Below are 7772 nucleotides of genomic sequence, written 5' to 3' on the forward strand. Positions count from 1 at the left end.
CTACTACCTGGAGGACCCAAGGGAAAGCACAGGACACATGGCTTCTTTCTCCTATGGTTGTGTCCAGTATATCCCGATCTGTATAGCACACTCCAATAGAGAGAGACAGAGAGAGAGAGAGACAGAGAGCGAGAGAGAGAGAGAGAGGGAGAGAGAGAGAGAGAGAGAGAGAGAGAGAGAGAGAGAGAGAGAGAGAGAGAGAGAGAGAGAGAGAGAGAGAGAGAGAGAGAGAGAGAGAGAGAGAGAGAGAGAGAGAGAGAGAGAGAGAGAGAGAGAGAGAGAGAGAGAGAGAGAGAGAGAGAGAGAGAGAGGAGGGTTATTCGGCCTTCTCCTACTCTCAGGCAATGGTCTGACACTGGCTGACATCTCCAGCCCCCCACCCAGCCACCATTATCTATATGAGGCCATCTTTATTGGCAATTTCAGCCCAGGGACAGATGGGGTTGCAACCATGGTAACATCCACCAGGCCTCACCTGAGACTCACACTGAACGATAGAGGAATAATATCCACTGTTATTCAGTAGTGGTTAGAGTGGCGCTATGTGGGGTGTATAGTGGACAGGACCAGCCCTAACCTTTTCCTGCAATTCAAATTTGTAGTTTAAAAAAACATTTCCTGTAATTCTACACATTCTGCCATTACTTATGCCATGTTAATGAAATATGAGTGAGAGTGACTAACAAAATCAATGGGGGCCCCCTGGAGGTCAGGGGCCCTGAACAGGTGCCATGTGTGCCTGGTCGGTATTCGGCCATGATTACTACAAGTTTAAATACCTGGCTAGATTACCAATCTCAAACTGTTAGCTGACATGGCTAACTGAGTGACTGTCAGTGACATCACAGGAGAAAATCCACATTTTTAAATTGCACCTTGTGTATTCTACTATTCTACCTAGCAACAGTAAGACCCTGACTGAGTTCTTAAAAATATTGATCTATTTTTTTGATCTATGGCTAGTGGGTTATGACTGGAACCGGTCCTTGTAGTGGAGATATAAGCCCAGCTGCTCACCTCTAGTATTAAGGGACAGAGATATGTATTTTGTGGCATTTCATTAAGGATTCAGAAGCAGTACTGTACTGACGCTCACATCTCACAAATATATTTGGAAATATTTGTTTAGAATCCTCTGTTAAGCTACAATAGTTCACTAGAATTTTTTAACGGCTTAACAAAGTCCACTATTTACCTCCTGTGATTACATACCAGAGATGCAAATGTTGCTTGTATAAATAAACAGGTAGCATCTGTGGATACTGTCTCTTCCCTATGAGCCACAGACCCAGCAGGGTTCTCTGGGCAAGGTGGTATTGCACATTTGTATGACATTTACATCTGACTGTGTATCATTCACTTCCAATACTACATGGAACAGAAATATACATGCAACATGTAAAGGGTTAGTTCCATGTTTCATAAGCGGAAATAATAGATCTCAGACATTTTCCATACGCACAAAAAAAAGCTTATTTCTTTCAAATGTTGTGATAATCCATCCACCTGACAAGTGTGGCATATCAAGAAGCTGATTAAACAGCATGATCATTACACAGGTGTACTTTGTGCTGGGGACAATAAAAGGCAGTTTTGTCACACAACACAATGCCACAGATGTCTTTTGAGGGAATGTTAATTTCTATACCATAAGACGCCTCCAACTTTGTTTTAGAGAATTTGGCAGTACGTCTAACCGGCCTCACAACCACAGACCATGTGTAACACGCCAGCCCAGGACCACTTCATCCGGCTTCTTCCGGCTTCTTCACCTGCGGGATCGTCTGAGACCAGCCATCCGGACAGCGGATGAAACTGAGAAGTATTTCTGTCTGTAATAAAGCCCTTCTGTGGGGAAAAACTCATTCTGAGTGGGTGGGCCAATCTCCCATGGCTGGTCCCTGCCTAGTCATGTGAAATCCACAGATTAGGGCCTAATTCATTTATTTCAATGGACTGATTTCCTTATATGAACTGTAACTCAGTAAAATCGTTGAAATGATTGTGTTTCCATTTTTGTTCAGTATACTTTTGTGTTGTATCCAATCAATCAGGGGTTATGATTATACATTTTTAAATATATTTTTACAGCAATACGATACCTTTATTTTATAATAATATAATTGCAACAATGATTAATACACAATAGAATCAAACACATTTTTATAAAAAACATTGAATCGTGATTTAAATTATACTATGACACTCAAATGTAAGAAATATAATTTTTCTGTAATATATTTTTCAGCATACTGTGTGGCATATTTCCCATTTTTCAAAGTCTTGAAACATACTGTACAAGGCAAATCATTGGGAATTGGCATGACAACACATGAGCTCCGAGTAGAAAATATATCCTCAGGCCATTCCGATACTCCAGGAATAAAAGACGGCTAATATGAAAAAGCCCAGCAATGAACAATCGGTTTCATATACTGTAAGTTCCAGTTCAGACAGGCCACCACCATTGGCCCAATCCTGGTCTGTACAGTAGTCTTCAAATTGATTTGTACAGATCACCCTGTCTGAAGTGGAAACATTCAAATACTGTAGGACTACATTGGAAGTGATGGATATAGACAGTGTATAGTAAAACGTCTATTCCTGCATTATGACTAGAGACTGGTTGTAAAAAAGCCTTTACCAGAAATGAGAACTTGATCCAAACTTAAAGCAATTGTCTGAGGATGGTGTTGGACCATCTGACATAAAACAGAAAAGATAGGGGGTGAAAAAGCTTTCATTAAAAGGTTCAAATCCTGGTCATTTGACATGACTAACCAAAACACAGGGCCCTAATCATGACCATTGGACCCAGGTGTCTAGGCTTAGTGAGTCAATATACAGTGATAAGGTTGCGTGTGTGTGTGTACGTGTGTGTGTGCACAGTATATGTGCTAAAACTCTGTGCCTGTCAAAGCTCCTCAATGTTTGTAACGTGGCCGGCTTCAATCGTCCTCTCTCAGTCTCCTCATATAGGGCCTAATTAACTTAATAAAGTGCAGCAATTTTGACATTTAGGGGCCTAATTCGCTCCGCGGCGGAAAAAGCGAGCACCGGCGGTAGAGATAACATGAACTGACAGGGATCTCCAAAAAGTGAGTTTATCAGGAGAATGGACATTAGAAACAGACCCTAGGAGATAAGCGCTTTACTCTGTTCCCGTGACTGACTGGAATGGTCAGCGTGATGTGGGTGGGTCTTGTTTATCAGAGGGTGTGATCTACATTTTGGACCAGTGATCGAGGTGACGGCTAGCTGGTGGCCAGGCTCTCTGTCTCTGGTGTCTTCCTTTTAACCAAGTTATCATGAAACTATCTGATGTGTTGTGAGTGGGTCTGTGTGGAGATATGGCTATACCAATCTACCTGCAGGGACTCCCGGGCGCCATCAGCACTCGCCGCTCTCGGGCACGTCCTCCGTCAAACCAAATACATGGGAAGTCAAGTCCCTCGTTTTTTCCCTTTACCGACCCATAACCCATTTATCTTGAGATAACTTTGTCAGATTGTCAAGCAAACTCTCCGATGGGAGCCGAGCCCAAAGCCTATTAAATAGGAATAAACGCCGGCTGCGCTGGTCAACACTAACGGATACTCCCTCCGAGCTTTCCCGTGACTGCATTATCGGGGCTCCTGTTTCTGCAGCCGCAGCCAGCCCTCCCCAGTAATCACGTTTCCCCTCCCTTTCCCCTCCAAACATACTTGTTTCATTGATTATATAAAAGGGATTGACTTTCCGTGACCAGATATAACACTTGTAAAATGCATGTGTAATTGTATTGGGTTCTGTCTACCTCTTTCCACCGCTCCATCCCTCCTCTCCTCCTCTCATCCTCTCCTCCTCTCATCCCTCCTCTTCCTCTCATCCCTCCACTCTGTCTGCACCAGGATGGGGGTAGAAACAGATGAATATTTTAATCAGGGAGAGGAACGGCAGTGGTTGCTGCGGTGGTTGCAGCGTGGTTGACCTAGCAGCAGCAGTAGAGACTAGCGTGTGTGTGCACTAGTTGCGATACTTTATGACATGATGCTGGCGCCGAGCTGTCCTGCTGTGCTATTCCAGTCCTGAGACCTCGGGTTCATGAATAATTTGCCACTGTTAATCTTGAGTGGTCTTGATTTATTCTGGGCCGCCTTTGAAGTGTAATGTGCTGAGGGCCTTATGGGGAGGACAAGAAACAGCAGAGACTAACAACAGCAGTAAATGAGGGAGAGGAAGGGAATTCATTCTGAGAAGACAAGTAGCTCCTGCTGTATTTTCAGATTATTTTCAATTAACAGACCTCCAAGCTTATTGACACAAAAATAGTAATTTGTAAACTAATGATAAGTCGTGTCGACGATGATAGCTGTTAATATCTATCAGTGACTTGACAATGTAAAACCATGATGGAAGATTAGAAGCACAAATGTCTTAACTTTATTTTCACAGTCACACAGTGGACGGAATGTGAGATCCATGTTCGATCAAGTTAGACATGCTGAATTACTGAGTTCTACTTGATGTATGTTAATTATGACAATCCAGTACATTGTCACAATTACAAAACTGTTGAACATTAAGTCATTGATCCAGGTCTCCTTGTTTACTGAGGCCACGTCTACCCCTCATGAAGGAGAGTGGCAGGCAGGTAATCAATGAGAAAGCCCTGAAGACCTGTCGCAATCTTCAAGATGGCCGCCCTTCCATGTCATCTTCCACCTACCCTTCTCTGTGACACCCCAATTTAGCAGGGTAATGACGCGTCACTAACAATACCCTTTTCATTTGGCTCTATCAAGGTCAATGTCATTGTCAGTGACCAAACAGCCATGTACATATAAACATACCTCTAATCGTGTTATCTATCCTTGGCTGATACTGTAAGAGGTAAATGGGGATAAATAGCCATTTTGAAAAAGGTGGAAAGGTCGCCTGGTTTGACTACACCCTCACCATCACTTCCTATCAGCGTTGCTGTTGTGCTGTAGGGAGATAGAGTCTAGTCTCAGGTGCTCAGAAGTTGTTTTAGGTCTAATCCCCTTGCAGGGCTTGTGGGTCAGTTGTTTGGGTTGGGGGCTGAACATTCACATTATTCTGAGGAGGAATTGGTCGTCACTCTGAATAGGATCCGGTAATGTTTACCTGGTAGGCAAGTAGGTCTTGTGTGCTTGTTTGGAGCCCAGACTGTGTTTCAAATGGCACCCCATGTATTCCCTATACAGAGCACTAATTTTAACTAGAGCACAGGTTCTTTTTAACTAGAGCACAGATTCTTTTTAACTAGAGCACAGGTTCTTTTTAACTAGAGCACAGGTTCTTTTTAACTAGAGCACAGGTTCTTTTTAACTAGAGCACAGATTCTTTTTAACTAGAGCATAGGTTCTTTTTGACGAGAGCACAGGTTCTTTTTAACTAGAGCACAGATTCTTTTTAACTAGAGCACAGGTTCTTTTTAACTAGAGCACAGATTCTTTTTAACTAGAGCACAGGTTCTTTTTAACTAGAGCACAGGTTCTTTTTAACTAGAGCACAGATTCTTTTTGACGAGAGCACAGGTTCTTTTTAACTAGAGCACAGATTCTTTTTAACTAGATCATAGGTTCTTTTTGACGAGAGCACAGGTTCTTTTTAACTAGAGCACAGATTCTTTTTAACTAGAGCACAGGTTCTTTTTAACTAGAGCACAGGTTCTTTTTAACTAGAGCACAGATTCTTTTTGACGAGAGCACAGGTTCTTTTTAACTAGAGCACAGATTCTTTTTAACTAGAGCATAGGTTCTTTTTGACGAGAGCACAGGTTCTTTTTAACTAGAGCACAGATTCTTTTTAACTAGAGCACAGATTCTTTTTAACTAGAGCATGGGTTCTTTTTAACTAGAGCACAGATTCTTTTTAACTAGAGCACAGATTCTTTTTAACTAGAGCATAGGTTCTTTTTAACTAGAGCACAGATTCTTTTTAACTAGAGCACAGATTCTTTTTAACTAGAGCATAGGTTCTTTTTGACGAGAGCACAGATTCTTTTTAACTAGAGCACAGGTTCTTTTTAACTAGAGCACAGATTCTTTTTAACTAGAGCATAGGTTCTTTTTGACTAGAGCACAGGTTCTTTTTGACTAGAGCACAGGTTCTTTTTAACTAGAGCACAGGTTCTTTTTAACTAGAGCACAGATTCTTTTTAACTAGAGCATAGGTTCTTTTTGACGAGAGCACAGGTTCTTTTTAACTAGAGCACAGATTCTTTTTAACTAGAGCACAGATTCTTTTTAACTAGAGCATGGGTTCTTTTTAACTAGAGCACAGATTCTTTTTAACTAGAGCACAGATTCTTTTTAACTAGAGCATAGGTTCTTTTTAACTAGAGCACAGATTCTTTTTAACTAGAGCACAGATTCTTTTTAACTAGAGCATAGGTTCTTTTTGACGAGAGCACAGATTCTTTTTAACTAGAGCACAGGTTCTTTTTAACTAGAGCACAGATTCTTTTTAACTAGAGCATAGGTTCTTTTTGACTAGAGCACAGGTTCTTTTTGACTAGAGCACAGGTTCTTTTTAACTAGAGCACAGGTTCTTTTTAACTAGAGCACAGGTTCTTTTTAACTATAGCAGGGGTTATTTTTAACTAAAGCACAGGTTCCTTTTAACTAGAGCACAGGTTCTTTTTAACTAGAGCACAGGTTCTTTTTGTCACGTTCCTGACCTGTTTTCTGTTATTTTTGTATGTGTTTAGTTGGTCAGGGCGTGAGTTGGGGTGGGCATTCTATGTTTTGTGTTTCTATGTTTAGGTCATTGGTAATTAGCCTTATATGGTTCTCAATCAGGGACAGGTGTTTGACGTTTCCTCTGATTGAGAACCATATAAAGGTAGGCTGTTCACACTGTTTGTTTGTGGGTGGTTGTCTTCCGTGTTTGTGTCTGTGCACCACACGGGACTGTTTCGTTTGTTCGTTCGTTTGTGTAGTCTGTACCTGTTCATGCGTTCTTCGTGTTTATGTAAGTTCTCTCGTTCAGGTCTGTCTACATTGTTTATTTGTTTTTGTAGTTTGTTGAAGTATTTTTCGTGTTTCGTCATTACTTTAATAAATAAATTATGTCATATCACAACGCTGCGCTTTGGTCCAATCCCTACTCCTCCTCTTCGGACGAAGAGGAGGAGGACAACCGTTACACTTTTTAACTACAGCACAGGTTATTTTTAACTAGAGCACAGCTTCTTTTTGACTAGTGCACAGCTTCTTTTTAACTAGAGCACAGGTTATTTTTAACTAAAGCACAGGTTCTTTTTAACTACAGCCCAGGTTATTTTTAACTACAGCACAGGTTATTTTTAACTACAGCCCAGGTAATTTTTAACTACAGCCCAGGTTATTTTTAACTACAGCACAGGTTATTTTTAACTACAGCCCAGGTTATTTTTAACTACAGCCCAGGTTATTTTTAACTACAGCCCAGGTTATTTTTAACTACAGCACAGGTTCTTTTTGACTAGAGCACAGGTTCTTTTTAACTAGAGCACAGGTTCTTTTTAACTAGAGCACAGGTTCTTTTTAACTAGAGCCCAGGTTCTTTTTGACTAGAGCACAGGTTCTTTTTGGGGTGGGATTCATTTCGGACACAACCCCGGACACCATATCAATTTAATTACACTTTTGCAACAATTAATATGGAAATGGGAATGGAGGATGGCAATGGAAAAGGAATTTGAGTATGGATGATCCATACATTTTTCTTATGGTAAATGTTGTTGGTGGAGTGTCTATGTGCTGAAGTGCTGGTATAGTACATGA

This window comes from Salvelinus fontinalis, chromosome 25, assembly GCF_029448725.1.
Source record: "Salvelinus fontinalis isolate EN_2023a chromosome 25, ASM2944872v1, whole genome shotgun sequence".
Lineage (NCBI taxonomy): Eukaryota > Metazoa > Chordata > Actinopteri > Salmoniformes > Salmonidae > Salvelinus > Salvelinus fontinalis.